The sequence below is a fragment of the Geotrypetes seraphini genome, chromosome 11 (genome assembly GCF_902459505.1).
Source record: "Geotrypetes seraphini chromosome 11, aGeoSer1.1, whole genome shotgun sequence".
Lineage (NCBI taxonomy): Eukaryota > Metazoa > Chordata > Amphibia > Gymnophiona > Dermophiidae > Geotrypetes > Geotrypetes seraphini.
Genome location: NC_047094.1, coordinates 17,871,335 through 17,891,293, shown reverse-complemented (window position 1 = coordinate 17,891,293; position 19,959 = coordinate 17,871,335). Strand labels below are relative to the sequence as shown.

General features: G+C 47.2%; 1 long non-coding RNA gene across 1 annotated transcript in view; it reads right to left on the bottom strand.

Moving 5' to 3' along the window:
- LOC117368918 overlaps window positions 1-16,000 on the bottom strand; it is a 75,336-nt gene extending 59,336 nt beyond the window's left edge. Inside the window, exon 1 of the long non-coding RNA XR_004541035.1 lies at window positions 15,855-16,000. This is a non-coding gene — a long non-coding RNA (uncharacterized LOC117368918). The remainder of the gene's footprint in view (window positions 1-15,854) is intronic.
- Window positions 16,001-19,959: the final 3,959 nt, after the last annotated feature.

Here is a 19,959-nt window from a genome sequence, read left to right as displayed (position 1 = left end):
CAAGGGTATCAGACCGCCCTACAAGCTAATATAGCTTGAAGGGAAAACCATTCCTCATATACCCGCGATTCCTCCTCCTCCGTATTAATATTTTCTCAATGATTTCTTTTTATATTATTATCTTTTTATGTTATTGTTTTTTATTTTTCTACAACATATTGTAATTGTTGGAGCTGTTTGGTAAATACTTAGCTTTCAGCCTTATTACCAGTCCCCTGAACGCCAACGCGTTTCGAATTCTTTATCAAGGCGACATGGGGAAAGCTATTGGCATAAATATACTCTGCATATCGTGGTACAGCTTATCAAAAGACCCTTGCGAACCTCCAATATAAACTCATGATTTTGGGTTTATTACTCTGTGAACTCTGTGACATTTTGTTGTAAGACATAGGTATTTAAACATTTCCATCATATCTCCCCCCTATTGAGAACATTGTTAAGTGAATGATAACATTCATGGTCAATGTAAGATTCTCACAGTGAGATGCAACAGAAAGACAGAGAGAGAGAGAGAGAGAGAGAGAGAAACAGGAAAGGACGGAAAAAGAAAGTCAAGGCAGAGAGAGTGTGGAAAGCAGAGAAAAATATCTACAACCGTAAACGTCCGATTCAAAGCTACATTAAGGACTCCTTTTATCAAGCCGCGCAAGCGGGGTTAACGCGCGCGACATGTCATCATGCCTTAACCCCCGCGCTGGCCTCAAAACTACCGCCTGCTCAAGGGAGGCGTTAGTGGCTAGCGCGGCCGGCAGCTTAATGCACGCTATTACACGTGTTAAACCGCTAGCGCGGCTTGATAAAAGGAGCCCTAAAGTGCATTAGCGGTGTATTGGGATGCGTCAGCTACAGAAAGGCACATTCTTAATAATATTTATGAATTCTGGGTCAAGACAGCGAGGGACGTGGAAGAGGCAAACCACAGTATCACGGGCGGAAGGCAATCTCAGGAGAGGGCAGAGAACACAAAGCAGGAACAGCGGTGGCCCTTTGGCAATGAGAGGCAGAGCGAGTCCTGCGATCCCAGCCAGCACTCCACCTTCCTAACCAGCTTGCGATGCTAGAGCCGGGTTCCTAAGGGAAAAGACGAAGAGGTGCCCTGGCTCGACGCTGTTGCCTGCCTGATGCTTCTCAAAGCATCTTCCATCAAAGGAAGAGCACGAATATTGAGACGCGGATGACAGCGCTGGTGTTCCTCATGCCCACCATCCCCTTAATTAGGTAAGATGCTTTCTCTACTGCTGATGTCGGACGCCGTCTCGTACGGTGAAGGCAGCATGGAAACTTGGACTTTCCTTGGATGAAGAGGTCCAAAACATTTCCATAAGTACGAAGCAAAGAACAAGTGCTCCGCGCAAACGGTTCATTCTGCATGTTGGGAACATCTAAAAAAAGATCTGACGGATCGATGCTTGAACTCTGCAGCTGGGATTGGTTTTAAACGCTGGCTGTGGGGTTTAACTCTGCACGACTCTTCAGACAGCGAACAGTAATATTCATGCAGCGTGCAGAGCCAGTGTTAAATATGCCGGGGACTGGGGCAGAAATTGTGCAGGGAGCCTCAGAGCCTACCACCATGCTGTAGCTTCAGCTTTAACCCTTTAATTGGCAAGGTGGTGAAAACGGCTGCTTTACGTAACTTGATGTTATAAGAGAGCAACCGTGCCAAGTAACAGGCGTTTGGAGATGCAGCGCGGACAATTGAGGGCAGACAATGGTGCGCAGGATGTCAGCGTGCTGGATTCAAACACTATTTCACAGCGGTCCGAGGGGGAGGTGTGGGGGGGGAACCTCCCAGTTTACTTAGAACTGTCGGGGGGGGTTTGAGAGAAAACCCCCCCCATTATAGCCTTTTCCCCTGTTTTTTAGGGAAAATTGCCCCCCCCCATGGGAGCGCCAACAGTTCTAAGTAAAGTGGAGGGGGTTCCCTTACACCCCCTCGTACCGCTGTAAAATAGTGTTTGAATCCAGCGCGCCGACGTCCTGCGCGAGATTGTCTGCCCTCAATTGTCCGCGCGCGGTTTTGACTCGTCACCAGATCTTCCATTAGAAACACAGGTTGCTTTTGAGCAACAGTGCCAAATAAAGGATTACATAGGCCTTGGGGAGCCCATTTTATCATGGGGTTCATTGCAATTGCCCTGTCTGCACCCCCTCTCCCCCCACCCACCCCCCTCGAGGACATCTGGATATTGCCGCTAACTCTATAATTCCCTGCTCTGTCTGTGCTCTACCATGGCTCTATCAAGAAAGTACAGCACAAAGGCAGGAAAACAGTACATAGGAAAAGCCTCTTGTGAATCGCCTAGAACAGGGGTGTCCAATGTCGGTCCTCGAGGGCCGCAGTCAAGTCGGGTTTTCTGGATTTCCCCAATGAATATGCATGAGATCTATTTGCATGCACTGCTTTCAATGCATTTTCATTGAGGAAATCCTGAAAACCCGACTGGATTGCGGCCCTCGAGGACCGACATTGGACACCCCTGGCCTAGAACCTGTACTGGATAAGTGCGATTAAGAAATTCTGATTAGATTTGCAAATGTGTGGAACACGCTCTGAATGTAATAAATATTGGATATCTTGAGATAAATTCACCTAACTAATATGCTTAGAAACATAGAAAAATGACGGCAGAAAAGGGCCACAGCCCATCAAGTCTGCCCACTCTAATAACCCACTCCCCTGACTTTACCCCCCTAGAGATCCTAAAATCTGGCACACTATTGGCCTCAATCACCTGCAGTGGAAGTTCATTCCTATGATCAACCACCCTTTCGGCGAAGAAGTACTTCCTGGTGTCACAGCACAAAGGCGGAATTGTCCCCATCAGAATGGTGCACAAAAAAGCGTCTTTCAACTCATCTGATGAATCCAAATGCCTTTATTCTCCCAAAATTCATAAAATGACCCTATGACTCGACAGGCGCATGTTTCGGCCCAAACGGCCTTCTTTTGCAGCTACGTCGCAGCGTTTGGCAACGCGATACGTTTCTCCAAAGCAGCATTTAGTGAGATTGCGCACTTTTTTTATACAGTTGAAGGCTCATAAGACTCCTGAGGCAGGCCGTTTGGGCCGAAACATGCGCATGTCGAGTCAGAGAGTCATTTTATGAATTTTGGATGAATAAAGGCATTTGGATTCATCAGATGAGTTGAAAGACACTTTTTTGTGCACCATTCTGATTGGGACAATTTTGAGGCTGGGCTTTTGAGGCTGTGGTTTTGTTTCCCCTGTTTTATCCTTCTCTATCAAGAAAGTGCCAGGCTGTCTGTAAGGATATTCAGAGCCACCATCTGAATAGTGGCACTGAATGGCCCATGCCTAGCAACTGTCATTATTAGCGCTAATTGACAGCAATTAAAGTTTATGTACCCATCTTTGTAATCGGTATTGTATAAAGATGCATGTGTATCTGAAAAGGGGGCATGGCAGGGGTGGTCCTAGAATGTGTAGGGTTACCAGATTTTACATATGTAAAATCTGGACCCAAAGACCCGTCCCCCCATCCCACCCACACCACACCGCAGCCTCACCCTAGCACCGCCTCCCTCAGCCTGCTTGGCTCAGTCGGTAGGGCATCTGCGCATATGTAGATGTGATGCAATGATGTCACCGCGATCAGCTTTGCAAAACCCGGGTTTCAAAAAGCCGTCCGGAAGCCCGGAAATGCCCTCTAGAAAGAGGATTTGTCCGGGTAAATCTGGACGTCTGGTTACCCTAAGAAGGTGCACACAGTATTATAGATTAGGACAGATCTGCACCAAATTTAGGGACACCTTTACTGAATGTACCCTGTACTAGAGAATGACATGGGGAAAAAATCCATCACCGTTCCCGTCCCCGCGGATAACCGCGGGAAACCATCTTAATGTCATTCTTTAAGGAGAGAGGGAAGAATCAGAGTATAATTGGGCACAACCACTGACCTGCAAGCTTTGCTTTGAAGAATGCTGGTGTAGGAGGACTGAGGTTGAAATAGACACTACAGAATGACAGTCTCTGGTATCCTGAGCAGATATTGTGATGTCATAATGCCTCATTCCACCAGTGCCTAAGAGCCAATCACATCAGTGATGTCACAATGGCTTCATTATCCTTGGCTCACATAAGAGTCAGAGTATGAATGGCCACAACCACTGACCCACAAGCTTTGCTTTGAAGAATGCTGGTGTAGAAGGACTGAGGATGAAACAGACACTACAGAATGACAGTCTCTGGTATCCAGAGCAGATATTGTGATGTCATAATGCCTCATTCCACCAGTGCCTAAGAGCCAATCACATCAGTGATGTCACAATGGCTTCATTATCCTTGGCTCACATAAGAATCAGAGTATGAATGGCCACAACCACTGACCCGCAAGCTTTGCTTTGAAGAATGCTGCTGTAGAAGGACTGAGGTTGAAATAGACACTACAGAATGACAGTCTCTGGTATCCTGAGCAGATATTGTGATGTCATAATGCCTCATTCCACCAGTGCCTAAGAGCCAATCACATCAGTGATGTCACAATGGCTTCATTATCCTTGGCTCCCATAAGAATCAGAGTATGAATGGCCACAACCACTGACCCGCAAGCTTTGCTTTGAAGAATGCTGGTGTAGAAGGACTGAGGTTGAAATAGACACTAGAAAATGACATGGGATTATTTCCCACGGTTATCCGCGGGGACGGGAATGGTGATGAATTTTGTCACCGTGTCATTCTCTACCCCTTACGACGGCCTCCTAGCCACTCAAGCAGCGAAACTGGATAACGAAATCTCCAATCTGCTGATAACAACCACGGACTACAAGTTATTCAGAAAAGAAATAAAGACCGTACTCTTCAAGAAATCCCTGATTAAGTCTTAACATCACGATTACCTCCTTCCTCCTATCTTCTTCTTCACTCCCTGAAAATGCCCGCCCTATTCTCTACCTTCACCAGTCATAACCACTGATCTCTTCTTGTAACAGACCAACCATAAATCTTTTGTAATCCGCCTTGAACCGCAAGGTAATGGCGGAATAGAAATCTCTAATGTAATGTAATATATACCTAAACTAGTCTTTAAGCCCGTTAGATTAACGGGTGCTAGAACATATGTGTGTGTGTCTGTCTTTATTTCTTTCTCTCTCTCTCCTTAGCCGCTTTCTTTCTTTCTGCCTTTCTTTTTCCTTGGCTGTCCTCTGTTCCTTTTTCTTCACCCCCCCCTGTCCATCAGCATCTCTTTCCTTCTTCCCCTGTCCAGCAGTAGGCATCCCTTCCTTTTTTATCACCCCTCCTCTTTCTTATCCCTATGATACTCTTACCTTGCTCTGTCCCTGATCAGAGGTTCCCGACAGCCGCCCAGTTGCACCCATTGGAAAAGTTCCCACTGCCGCATCCTGCACCCCTCCTGACGCGGCTCCCGCTGTCCTTTCTGTCTGTCTCTGTCCCTGGCCCCCTTTGCCTGTCTGTCTTTCTGTGTATCTCCCTGCCCCTATGTCTTTCTTCTTTCTCCCTCTGTCTGTCTGTCCAAACCAGCATTCCATCCCCCTCCATTTCCCACCCCCCCCCCCTACACCAGTTCCCTGTGCACCTGCCCCTGTGTCTTTCTTATTTTCTTTGTGTTTCCCTTCCTCTCTCTGTCTGTCTGTCCAAAGCAGCATTCCTTCCCCCTCCATTTCCCTTCCCCCCCACCCGTTCCCTGTGCAGCAGCATTAGCGTTTCCTCTACCCCCCCCCCTTTCCCTTCCCGTGGTCCGGACTACAAACATGGTGATTACAGCAGCGCTTGCATCAGTCTCCACACACTGCTTCGGGTCCTTCTACTGCCCTGATTTACTCTGGCACGTCCCTGATGACATCATCAGAGACGCGGCAGAGCAAATCAGGGCAGTAGAAGGGCCCGAAGCAGCGTGTGAAGACTGATGCACACGCTGCTGGAATCGCCATTCGGGCCCGCGGGAAGAGAAGGGGGTGGGTGTCAAAGGAGGAACGGAGATCGGCGGCGGCAGGAGGAACGGAGATCGTCGTCTGGCTGCGGTCTGGCTTGTGGAGAGCAGGGAGGCTGTGAGGAAGAGAAGGGGGTGGGTGGCAAAGGAGGAACGGAGATCAGCGGCGGCAGGAGGAACGGAGATCGGCGACTGGCTGCGGTCGGGCTTGTGTATAGCAGGGAGGCTGTGACGTATTAAGTGAGCAGGTGGTGACGTAAAACCCGCGCATGCGCACTCATATTTTCGCGACTGATCAGGGAACACGTTTTTTTAGTGCGCATGCGCGGCCTATCATTTTATTATATTAGATGGCCTTTTATAGAACATTGACCAATGGAACAGTATTCTCTACAGTGGTGGTCTCCAACCTTTTTCATGTAAAGGGCTGCCATGCGAATACGAGAAAACTCTGAGGGCCACCAAAGGATGTCAAGCTTGTACATACTACTGTGTGCCGCGGCGAGATTCCGGATGTGCCGCCAGGGATTGAAGGACACATGACGTATACCGAGTGTCACCTCCGGCATTGGCGCCTCTCCGCCCCCACACGAACCTCGTCTCGTTTTCCCTGAGCTCGGGACCGTGTATGGAGGGCTTCTGAGCATGCGAGGCCGTGTGGGGTGGAGCTGGGGGAGTGGTGGAGTGGGGCTTGGCTGGGGGTGAAGCAGGGAAAGGTTGTGGGTGTGCCACAGGAAACCATTTGCTCCGTTACTGGGTTCATAGACAACGGCGCGAAAGACAAAGGCGCGCCCGGACAATAGACATCGCGCCAGCATTATGGGGAGTTTGGGGGGTTGTAACCCTCCACATTTTACTGTAAACTTAACTTTTTCCCTAAAAACAGGGAAAAAGTGAAGTTTTCAGTAAAATGTGGGGGGTTACAACCCCCCCACCCCCCACAACGCCCCCACAACGCGGCGCGATGTCTATTAAGTAAAGTGGGGGGGTTCCTCCCCCATGTCTCCCCATCGGAGCCTTAAAAACAGTAATTTAGAGTGGCGCGCACCTCCGCGCTGCGCTCAATTGACTGGGCGCGCCTTTGTCCCGGCACGCTTTTGACCTGACACCCCGTTACTGTGCTGGAGCACAAAAATGTTTGCGGGACACTGCCTTTGTGTTTGTGTTGTCTCTATATAATTTATTACTTAGGTCTTGTTGAAACCCACCCAGAATAATAATAATAATAACAGCTTATATACCGCAATACCGTGAAGTTCTATGCGGTTTACAAAAGATTAAGCAAAGGTACAAATTGACTGACTTTGACAGGCAGGTTATAAACTTTTGAAATAAATTACATTTTTAACCATTTTTTTTGATAATTATTTTCTTCTTCCTCTCCCCCCACCAACAGTTTTTCCCACTTTTAGGCTTCCAGTCCAATCAGACCCAGCTTCTGTTGGGCTAGTCTGATGACCCTTCACTCACAACATGGCAGGGATGACATCACGTACAAGTGTGTGACATCACCGGTTGACATCCACACATGCTCAGAGGCCCTGTAGATGCAGCGCCGAGTTTAATGTGCTGCGACAGGAAACGTTTGTGAGACACGGGGTTAGCATGTGCTAATGTCACTTTATCGACTGCAGGATCCTTTTCTTCCAATGGGCCTGTGCCAGATAGCGTTTAATAACGGAATTAGCACAAGCATTTAGTAAACTTCCCCCTCTGGATAAATCCTGTATCTTTAATTCATAAAACATGAATGTGCTGTTATTATAAGACAGGGAACCTATGACATTTGTTGCATATTTATTCTTTGCTGTTTTCCATCCCAATGCAAAAAAAAGACAAATTTTTATCTCCGAATTCCTGCTAGAATGCAGAAATGGGAATCCAAGATGGCGACTTGAACGGACGTGCGCTGAGAGCCCCATCCTAGAGTTGTGCTTCTGAAAAAGTTTTCCTACCTGGCATGCCGACACGGAGGGGCCGAAGCACCGTTACTGCCTCGCGGCGCTCCGGGGTGCCCGTTGTCGGCTCTATTGATGATCTCCTAAGACGGATGCGGCAGGTGTCGGCGGAGTCGGGAAGCAGCCTGCTGAGGACGCAGGGAACAGGCGAGGCCACTGCAGTTCCTCCTGGGCTAGAAACAACGTTGAGCCCCGACATTAGGGCCCCGCCCCCGCAGCCTCGGAATACTAGCTCCCCCAGGGGCGAGGAAACCCTGGAGCTCGGAGTCTACTCTTCCCCGGAGACGAGGGACATCTCGGAGGTGAGCCTGGAGGCTGGAACTCCAATTCTAGGAATTCCAGATAGATCATCTGAGGCTATTACAATGTAGGTGTACGGTTTGGGCCAGGTGGCTGAACGACATAAGATTCACAGACTGGTGAGAGTATTCTTAATATTAAACCCTTGATTTTATCTGAGAAACCAGCAGTGGTAACCCTGGAGTCTTTATGGGTCTTATGGCTGGTTTTGTTAAGGCCATAAGTCCCAATCTTCAACAAATTGAAGGGAAACTACTGGAACATTCTAAAGAGCTCAAAGATATGAAAGTTGAAGTGACTGCTTCTAACCTTTTGCTTCAGAAGCATGACCAGGACATGATAACTTTTAAGCAATTGCATGAGAACTTGATAAAAGATAATGTTAATCTTAGAAGAAAAGTGGAAATGCTAGAAAATAACTCACGGTATAATAGTTTCAGATTGATAAATTTCCCTAGGCTTACGTCTGTAGCTCCTAGGGAAATGCTCAAAAGATATTTACTGGAAATATTGGATATTTCAGAGGAGACATTGCCTCCATTTTCTTCAGTATATTATCTTCCTGGAAAATGTCAAGTTCAAAAATCTTTAAATGTAACTGAAATGTTGGAAACGTCTGATAAAGAGGCAGCGGTGCCATCCACTATGATTATATCAGTAGCTCTTTCAGTTGATAAAACATGGTTGTTGAAATTGTTCTTCAAAAATAGGCAATAGGAATTTATAGGTCTTAGAGTACAGATGTTTCCTGATTTGACACGAGAGACGCAGAAGCGTCATCGAGAATTTTTGTTAATGAAGCCTGGGGTTATATCTTTGGGTGTCACTTTTTATTTGAGGCACCCCTGTAAATGTATTGTTCTATATCAAGCTGTCAAATATGTCTTTTATGAACCAATCCAACCGACAACCTTTTTGTCTTTATCTGCTGTGGTTTCTGCTTTCCTCATCTTCTTGTAACTCTCTTCCTTCCATCCACTGTCTGCCGTCTCTCTTCCCCTATATGGCATCTTCTCTCCTTCTATGCCCCTTCCAGAAACTGTATGCCTCCCCCTTCCATCTCTCCTTTCACCCCCATTGGTCTCTCCTCTCCCACACCTCTCCTCTGCAATCCCTTTCCCTTTTTTCCCTCATTTTCTTTTTCAATTTATTTTCTTCATCTGTCTAGATTACGTTCTTACTACCCTCTCATCAATGTCCAAGCGGGATAAAGACAAAAAGCCCTATTTGATGGAATATAAACCTATCTCAATGCTTTGTCCAGTCTTTATGTTTTAAATTTGCCTTTTGGATCCAATTAGAGGACATGAGCATAATTAGCCTAACTTATTTCTGTTTTCTGGATATTGAGTAATGATGGAATAATAATCGAAAGCCTAATTTTGCTTTCTGTACAAGTTATGCTTGGTAATTAAATTGAAAATCTATTAAATAAATAAATGGGAAAAAAAAGAATGCAGAAATGAAAAAAAAAAACCCCAAACTAACCTAAATGAAATGAAAGTTTTGTCGTGCTCACTCCTAGGGCTCTTTTTACGAAGCCGCGTTAGCGGTATAACGCGTGCTAATTTGCCAGCCGCTACCGCCTCCTCTTGAGCAGGCGGAAGTTTTTCGGCTAGCGCAGGGGTTAGCACGCGCTAAAAAGGTGCATGCGATAAAGCCGCTAACGCGTCTTTGTAAAAGGAGCCCGTAGTATTTGATAAGATTCATTAAGTTACATTAAGTATTCCAGAATCTGTTGTATTTTTACACAGCCGGTGTCAGGTCAAAAGCGCGCCGGGACAAAGGCGCGCGCAGACAATTGAGCGCAGCGCGGAGGCGTGCACCGCAGAAAATTACTGTTTTTAGGGCTCCTACGGGGGGGGCGTGGGGGGGAAACCCCCCCCCCACTTTACTTAATAGAGATCGCGCCGCATTGTGGGGGCATTGTGGGGGGGTTTGGGGAAGTGTAACCCCCCACATTTTACAGGAAACTTCACTTTTTCCCTGTTTTTAGGGAAAAAGTTAAGTTTACAGTAAAATGTGGAGGGTTACAACCCCCCAAACCCCCCACAACGCCGGCGCGATCTCTATTAAGTAAACTGGGGGGCTCCCCAACAAAACCCCCCATAGGAGCCCTTAAAAACTATAATTTTCTTCGGCGCGTGCCTCCGTCTTGCGCTCAGTTGTCGGTGCGCGCATTTATCTTTCGCGGGGTTGTCTATGAACCACACAGCCCCCCAGGGCTGAATTCCCTCAACTCAAGCACCCTTGGCAATAACCAAACTTCACGCCCAGGCTTTTGTATCATGCTCATTTTCATATTGCAGAAGTCAAAATCAGTATTCTTCTGTTTCTGGAAGTCAAAATAATGTCACCCTAATACCCCAGGCGCAAAAATGTTAGTCACTTTCATCTTTTATCGAGCTGTGAAATGCAACCAAATTAAACTCTGTTGCCGGTACTCATGATGTAAATTTAGCGAAGCACGACTGCACTTCAACATGGATTTATTCCTTGTAGTATTAATTATTATTAGAGAGGCTCTGGGCCGGGGTGTGATATTAAGTGAGTGAAAAAGCATATAGGAGGGCGAATCAAAAATTAAACGCAATTGTTAAATTATGTGATATCTGGAACAGAGCTAGTGAAATGCAACATATGTACTCATACATTGCCTGTTGGATAGTTCATCCGTGCACAGTGCAACGCTCGGCCTTTAGTCGTGTGGCCGCCATGATGTCGGAAACATGGACGCTCCATTGCAAGAATGCAACATCAAAGGACAACGTATAGTACACGCCTCGGCCCGTGAATATTGAAAATTCGCAAATAACTTTTGGGCCAGCTCTGATCCACCCCTCCTCCCTCCCGCCTTCTCCCCGGCATCCCGGACCTTTCCTGGTGGTCTAGCGGTCTTTCAGGGCAGGAGTGATCTTCCTACGCTCCTGCCCCGTACAGATCAATCATAGAAAATGGCTGCCGTGAGTTCCCGTAGTCTCTCAAGACCACGATGGGAACTCACGGCAGCCATTTTCTATGAGTGATCTGCACGAGGCAGGAGCGTAGGAAGATCGCTCCTGCCCCGATAGACTGCTAGACCACCAGGAAAGGTCCAGGGAAGTCTGGGAGGCGGGAGGGAGGTGGAGGTGATTCCGGTTTTAGGAGATCGCAAATAATCAAATTTGCGAATCCTAAAACCGTGAATCGGGGGGGGGGGGGGATGTGTAGTGTAATTTCTTTTGGGGGCAGAGGGAGTGAAACCTGTGGAAATTCATTGTCAGATATTAACTCAGTGTGGACTTAGCACCATGAATCAATGAAGGTTTATGAGTGGGTAAAAAGGTTTAAAGGTAGGGTTACCAGACATCCGGATTTCTCCAGACATGTTCCTTTGTCCGGGTTTTGAAAAGCTTCCAGCTAGGAGCAACATCGGGACGGCATCTGGGCACATTATCACGTCACGCCAGTGTATTACGCAGACGCCCTCCCGACAATTGAACAGGTTGAGAGGGGGAGGGCTGGGGGCACAACGGGGCTTGACTCAGGTGGAACTGGTCGGGCCTGGGGGCAGGGCCATGGTAACCCTATCTAAAGTGGAAAGAACAAGTGTAACCGACGAAGGTCATTCTGGTCGCCCATCGACATCATGCTCACAAAAGCACATTGACAGGGTGGATGCCTTGATCAGAGAAGACCGGCGGCTAATGGTGTCTCAGTTGGCTGCAAATTTGGATATCAGCTATGGATCTGCATTGGCGTAATGTACGATGACTTGGGAAACAGGAAAGTTAGCGCACAATGGGTTCCCAAACAGCTTACCGATCGGCACAAGCAACAGCGCGTGGAGGTTGGTACGCAGTCCCTGAGGCGGCACCAAGAAGATCCAGGTATTCTGGAGAGAACTGTCCCCGGCAACGAGACTTGGGTGCACCACTGCGACTCGGAGAGCAAAAGGCAAAGCACGCTGACGTAAAGGAAGCGGCGCTCACCTGGCTTCGCGAGCAGCCGCAAAACTTCTTCTCCGCAGGAGAGCAGAAGCTTGTTGAACGTTACAACAAATGCGTCGTCTTGCACGGGGAGTATGTGGAAAAGAGATATGTTCAATTGCTCACAGCTACTTCTATTAAAGCCTCCTTTTACGAAGGTGCGCTAGTGTTTTTAGCGCGCGCTAGCCGATAAACTACCACCTGCTTGAGGAGGCGGTAGCGGCTAGCGTGCGCTATTCCGCACGTTAAGGGCCTAACGCACCTTCGTAAAAGGAGCCCTAAATGTATTTCGCCTTTTTTGATTTACCCTCTTATACAGATTTCAATAATTCATGATCTTACTTTCACTGGTCCAAGCAAAAAGTAAGATATACCGGTACATGACCAAAATCACAGCCTCCGTAGTGTCCTATTTGTGCCTGGGAATCCTGCAGGAGCAAATATTTTTAATCCGTACGATTTATTCTAGGTTCAGAGTCTCTGTACGTGCGCGGAAATGAACTCAAGAGCGAGCAAAGACAATCACAGCGAGCCGTAAACGGTAGAAGCGGTCAGGGGAGAAGCCTACACCTTCTAACATGCCAAATCAGGTGGTTCCACGTAGAGGTCTGCACGGGAACGGGGATCGCGGGAATCCCGCTGGTCCCACGGGAATCCCCCCTAACCCACGGGACTCCCACGGGGACCCCCTCTGGCCACGGGACTCCCACGGAGACCCCCGTCTAGCCAACGGGACTCCCACGGGGATGGAAGGCTTTGGAAGCTGGGTTCGTGCATATAATATAATGGACACGTCAGCCTTAGTAAAAAAGGGGGGTTATAAGTTAATTACCTGAACAGAAAACAAAAAAAAGGGTTCCACCAAAGAGATTCCACAAGGAAAACAGCAGCGCAAACACAAAAGAAACTGTGGAATTGATGATCCTGTCAGAAGTAATTGCTGCTTCTTATGGGGACGGGCGGGGATGGAGGTAATTCCTTGCGGGGATGGGTGGGGACGGAGAGGATCCTGGCGGGGACGGGTGGGGATGGAGAGGATCCTGGCGGGGATGGGTGGGATTTCTGTTCCCGCGCAACTCTCTAGTTCCACGTCCCAAGCTGTTTGTCATTCATGAAAGCCTCCAACGTCAAAACCCTTTAATCATAAAAGTCAGGACATAATTTTTTACACAGAAGGTGGCCTCTTTGCACTTGTAGACTAACGCCGGGCTATGATCGACTACTGCACTTCTCTGCAACCCAGCACTTTTCTTTCAGCCAGAATTTTCCAAGTATTGTTGAGGCCAAGGGGCCGGCGTATTTACAGTTTAGTATGAGATTCGATTGGGAGTGAGTCTCTGGGGGGAAAAAAAACAACAAACCAAACCCCGTTTGTTATTTTCTGCAGAACTGCGTCAACTGGTGCTAGATTAATTAATTGCTGACAGCATGGGGCACAAGAGCCAGGAAACTGTAACGTTCAAATACACACGCCTTTTTAAATCTTATTCATTTATTTATTACGGTTTAACTGTTTCCCTCCTTTGTGTTCAAGAAAATCGTAAAACAAATGCTGGCATAAATTACCATAATAACCAGCAGTACTCCAGAAGAATACAATAAAGGAAATTTTATAATCCTTGTGGAATATAATGGAGCAATGATAAAATACAATTTTTTTTAACATAATTTCTATCCTACCTATCAAATATAGTCCTAGGTGGGCTACAATAAACATGAACATAAGAACATAAGCAATGCCTCCGCTGGGTCAGACCTGAGGTCCATCGTGCCCAGCAGTCCGCTCACGCGGCGGCCCAACAGGTCCAGGACCTGTGCAGTAATCTTCTATCTATACCCCTCTATCCCCTTTTCCAGCAGGAAATTGTCCAATCCTTTCTTGAACCCCAGTACCGTACTCTGCCCTATTACGCTCTCTGGAAGCGCATTCCAGGTGTCCACCACACGTTGGGTATAAAAGAACTTCCTAGCATTCGTTTTGAATCTGTCCCCTTTCAACTTTTCCAAATGCCCTCTTGTTCTTTTATTTTTTTAAAGTTTGAAGAATCTGTCCCTCTCTACTCTCTCTATGCCCTTCATGATCTTGTAAGTCTCTAACGTGCTAACGTGTAATGCACAATGGGAAAATATCTCGGGCAAAACTAATTTACTGTTGTCGATAGCGATTCCACCGCCTGGAAAAAAAAAACAAGTTATAGACTGGGATGAATTTACTTCACTGCTGGAGTAGATTTAGCAACATCCATTAAGGGTTCATTGCAACATCTGTAAAAACACAACCTCAGAAACCAGACCTTCTGCCAGACATCTTTTTACGGTGATGGGACAAAAACGCGCGGGACAAAGGCACGCCGACATTTCAGTGCAGACAATTGGGCGCAAGACTCCAGCATGCTGCCAAAAAAGTTACTTTTAAAGAGCTCTGACAGGGGGTGTGTGGGGAGGAACCCCCCCCCCACTTTACTTCATACTGTTTGCGCTGCCGTTGGGGGGGGGAGGTGCAACCCCCCATTATACAGAAAACATAACTTTTTCTTTAAAAAATCGGGAAAAAGTTAAGTTTCCTCTATAATGGAGGGTTCCAACCCCCCAACCCCGCCCCCCACGGCAGCGCAAACACTATTAAATAAACTGGAGCTCTTTAAAAGTAACTTTTTCGGTGGCACGCTGGAGTCTTGTGCTGAAATATCTGTGTGCCTTTGTCTCGCGCGCGAATGACTGTGAACCCTTTTTACAGGAAAGAGCCCATTTATCCAAAAATGTTTGGCCCAAGATTTACAAAGAGCCGCAAGGTGTAGCTTTTCTCTCCTCCAACCCCACGCAGGTGTCTGCATCTCTTATCCCTCCCTCCCTTCCCTGCCCCTCCCCCCAACCCATAGCCAAGTTCTCTCCTCTCTCCAGGTCCCAACCTTTTAATCTGCCCCCCCCCCCCCGTGTCTACTGAGGTACCTGGTGGTCCAGCGGGAGTCTTTGTTGCAGGAGCCTTCTAAAATGGCTGCCATGACCTCTCGTGGCAGCTCGCGGTACTACAGGAAATGCTGCGAGCCGCTGTGAGGAGCGAGACAAAGACCCCCGCTGGACCACCAGGTACCGGGGAGAATCGTGGGGTTGGGAGGGAGATTAAAGGGTCGGGGCCTTGAGAGCCACAGCCACATGCAAAAAGACCCGCAGCTTGATGACCCTTGTGCTAGGCTAACAAACAGCTTAAGGATGCAAGCTTTTGGAACTCCCACAGTCCCCTCCTCCTTCTACATGTTGCAAATGAGACTGGGGATTTTTTTTTTTTTGGGGGGGGGGGAGATGAATGAACGATGTGATGCAGAGATCCACTTCATATACGCACCACTTAACAGGATTCCCAGCGACTGCAATTTATGAAAGATAAAAAAGATGACCAGTGCCTTATAGGTGTGTGAGTTATGTTTCACAAGATAAGCCCCAGCGGTTGAAACATAAGCAAAGAGCCTGGGATGAATTCTTGGGGAGAACTAAGTGCCTTTCCAACAAAACTAATAACCATCCTGCCCAGTAGCTGCTTTGCTCCAGATCTGAAGGGCGCCATAATTGGTATCATTTGTCCAGCAGATAAAGACCTGAACAGCCCATCCAGTCTGCCCAAAAGTCACAAGCATTATAAATTCATGAAAAATTCACCCGGTACTGTCCTTAAATTCCAACTCCAGCAGTTATTTATTTTTGCATGTATTACCTGTTTGAAGGGTTGTACTCATTGGTATAGCAAGAATAAGTCAAGCCATACCACACCATACTGTTTCTTACACCCCGCAAATGTCGACTTGGAATCATTGCGACTTACATCTAATATAATAAAACGCTAGGCCGCGCATGCGCACTTCCTATGTGTGTGCCGGTTTTCCGTGAGCTGTAGCGACACATAGGAAGTGCGCATGCGCTGCTTACGTTCTGTCCTGCTCCCTGTTCAAAGACGCAGCGGTCGCCGTCTCTCCGCTCTCTCTCTTCCTCCCCCCCCCCCAGGCGGATGTCGACCGCGGCAGCCAAACCCCTGTGCCGCTCACATCAAAAGCCAACCCTTCCGGGTTTTAAGTTGGGCACTGCTTCTCCTGCGTCGTGGCGGCCCGGGTCGGATGTCGGCCGCCTCCTTCCCTCCCCCCCAATCCGGGCAGAGGCGCAGCCGACAAACCTACCCGGAGCCGGAAACGAAACGCCGAGGTAATCTCGCTGTGGGAGGGGCGGATGGAAGGGTCAATGGGGTCGGATGCACGGTGGTGGGGGCGGGGAAAGATGGAAACAGGCTGATCACCGGTTCTACTGCACAGGGGGGGATGGGAGGGGGGTACAAATTTAAAGATGCTGCTCATTGGGTCTACTACACAGGGGGATGGGAGGGAGGCAGGCAGGCTGGCTTCGGGGGTGGGGTTGGGTCAAAGTCTGGAAGGCAGTGAGGGGGACATAGGAAGGAGGCACTGGGGGCCACTAAGGACATAGGAAAGGGCACTGAGGGCACTAAGGACACAGGACAGAGGCACTGGGGGCACTAAGGACACGGGAAGGAGGCACTGGGGGCACTAAGGACACAGGACAGATGCACTGGGGGCACTAAGGACATGGGAAGGAGGCACTGGGGGCACTAAGGACATGGGAAGGAAGAACTGGGGTACTAAGGACATAGGAGGCACTGAGGGCACTAAGGACATAGGATGGGACAGTATGGACATAGGAAAGGGGCCACTGAGAGACAGGCAGGCATGGCACAACAGAGAAATACAGAGACAGAAAGAAAGATAGACAGGGGGCCAGGGACAGACACAGACAGGCAGCATCCAAGGAGAAAGAGACAAAGAAAAAAACAACAACCCCAAAATAGATGTCTACTCTAGCACCCGTTAATGTAACGGGCTAAAATACTAGTAATATTAATAAAGTCAGCAACAGACATTATGAATCACAGTAAGACTATAATGAAAACAGATGGGTTTTTTAGCACCTTCCTAAATCCCTCTCCAGCCCATCCTGAACCAAATTGTCCTATACCATTCATTTTCTAATTGGAGATCCTTTGTGTTCATTCCACACTTTTTTGAATTCCATCACCATTTTCATCTCCACCACCTCCCTTGGGATGGCATTCCAGGCAACAGCCACCCTTTCCGAGAAAAAAGAACTTCCTAGCCTTATTCATAAGAACATAAGATTTGCCGCTGCTGGGTCAGGCCAGTGGTCCATCATGCCCAGCAGTCCATTCACACGGCGGCCCTTAGGTCAAAGACCAGTGCCCTATTTGAGTCTAGCCTTACTTGCGTATGTTCTGTTCCAGTAGGAACTTATCCAACCTTGTCTTGAATCCCTGAAGGGTGCTTTCCCCTATAACAGCCTCCGGGAGAGCGTTCCTAAGTCTATCAACCCGCAACCTGAGTTCATGCCCCTTGTTTTACCATTTTCCCTTCTCTGTAAAAGATTTGTTTCTATATTAATACCTTTCAAGAATTTAAATGTCTGTATCATATCTCGGTCACTGCGGAATTTGAGAGATTTTCTTCCAGAGAGGGAATTTCAAACAGTAATCAGTGCAATATCGATACCGATTCTGGACTATTGCAATGCCATATATTTGGGGTTGCCAAAATATGTGAATGCAATGGAAGTAAAACCCGAATGTCTCATTCCGTCCTTCTTTTTCTGGAACCATATGGTAACCCTACCTTCTACGGATATCAGCATGGGCAGGGGTAGGCAATTCCGGTCCTCGAGAGCCACAGGCTGGTCAGGTTTTCAGGATCTCCACAATGAATACATATGAGATGGATTTGCATGCACTGCCTCCTTGCGATGCAAATCTATCTCATGCATATTTATTGTGGATATCCTGAAAACCTGACCTGGCTCCTGCTCTCAGGGACCGGAATTGCCTACCCCTGAGCTAGGGGAGAGTACTGAGCATGGAGCTGTCAAGAGGATGACCGGCAAAGGGTGCCTGTTTGTTGACAGAGAAAATGAGCCCAAATCCTCCTTATGTTTGCAGCAGATCCAGTATGACATAGGGTGATGTATTTCAACTGAAATCCTTATGGTTCCATAGATGCCCTTATGTCATCCTTTCAATCAATTTTGTCTATGTCAGGGTTAGGCCATTCCAGTCCTCGAGAGCCGGAGCCAGATCAGGTTTTCAGGATCTCCACCATGAATATGTATGAGATGGATTTGCAAGCACTGCCTCCTTGAGATGCAAATCTATCTCATGCATATTTATTGTGGATATCCTGAAAACCTGACCTGGCTCCGGCTCTCGAGGACCGGAATTGCCTACCCCTGAGCATGGGAATGGAAGTATTCTACAACGCCATACCTAAATCCTGGGAACACTCATGCCCCTCCCTTGACCACATTCCCTTTGGAGATGCGCATGAGATGAATTAGGTACTCAGGTTAGTGATCAGGAATGCAGAGCAGATACACATGTAACCAGTAATTAGTTCCAGCTAGTACTTGTTCAGGCAATTATTGTTTGTTATCACCAATTTAGCCAATTACTTTGCAAAACAATACTGAGTGACATAAACCTCCTCTTTTACTAAGGTGCACCCTACCGGTGCGAGCAGCATCTTCCATGCTTGCCTTGCCGTTGTCGGCTCCCTTCTGATGCTACTCGAGCCAGTGAACAAATAAAGAGATCTGCAGGGGGGGGGGCAGAGAGGTGCCGGCACTCCCCACAAAGATGGTGCCCAGGGCGGTCTGCCCTTCCCCCTTACTACGCCACCGATTGTGATCACAGAAAGGCGGTATATCAAATCCCACCCATGCTCCCTTTCCCATTTTGCACTTATATCTGTATTTTTACACATCTGATTACACACTTACTAACATACTTAAGACGTGGTCCAATTAAAACAACAGAAAATACAACTAATGAATAACCTCCCCTACTTCAAAAAACATTAATTTCATAATTAGAAGTATCCAAACAAAATCCTATTGCTGGCAGAGGATAGCATATTTCTAATACCTTCACGAGGTAAAGAGCACACTTATGAAATGTCAAAAAATTGGTTTGAAAACAAAGGAAAGGCATCACAATGCTGAAAGCGCTTTGAACTACTCAGGGTTCAGGTACCCACAGGCCAGACTCATGCTATGTTTTTGCTAAAAGAAATGGAAGCTGACAGAAGCTGCTGAACGGGCAAACTCTTCAGGGACAGAATGAAGATCAACAATTCTTCTCAAAAACTGCTATTCTGTACAAAGCTGCAAGGCCGAGACGTTTTTCTTTGCTGCTCCGAACACCCAGAGACAAGCGTGCTGGCGAAGGCAAAAATCTTTCTGGAAAAGTTCAGAGGCAAAGTCTAGCAGTAGCTCAACATTTCCAACGTCACCTGTGAAGGACAAGTTTCAAGTTTATTTAACTCTTGATATATCGCCTATTTAAATATTCTAAGCGATGTACATAATATCATAAAACATAGAAACATTAATAAACATTTAAAAACAGCAAATTTCAATAATGACTAACAGGAAAGCGAGGGAAAGGGGGCAAAGTTACAATAAGGGCTTAGGAAAAAAGGGAAAAAACGAAAGGTTGGGTAAATAGTTACAAGGCACTCGTTGAGAAAATTAATTTAAGCAAAGAATATCCATTAGGGCTTTAAAGATCGTAGGCATCCCTAAACAAATAGGATTTTAAAAGTTTGTTAAAAGCTGAGATATCGTGTGCTAATTGGTAAAAGTACAAGGTGCCCACAAAAACGCTCCTTGATTTTAAATGGTTACAAAGCCAAAATGTCGTGGAATATTCTTTCACCTTTGAGGCTACCGTTTCATCAACTCATAAAGTTCCATAT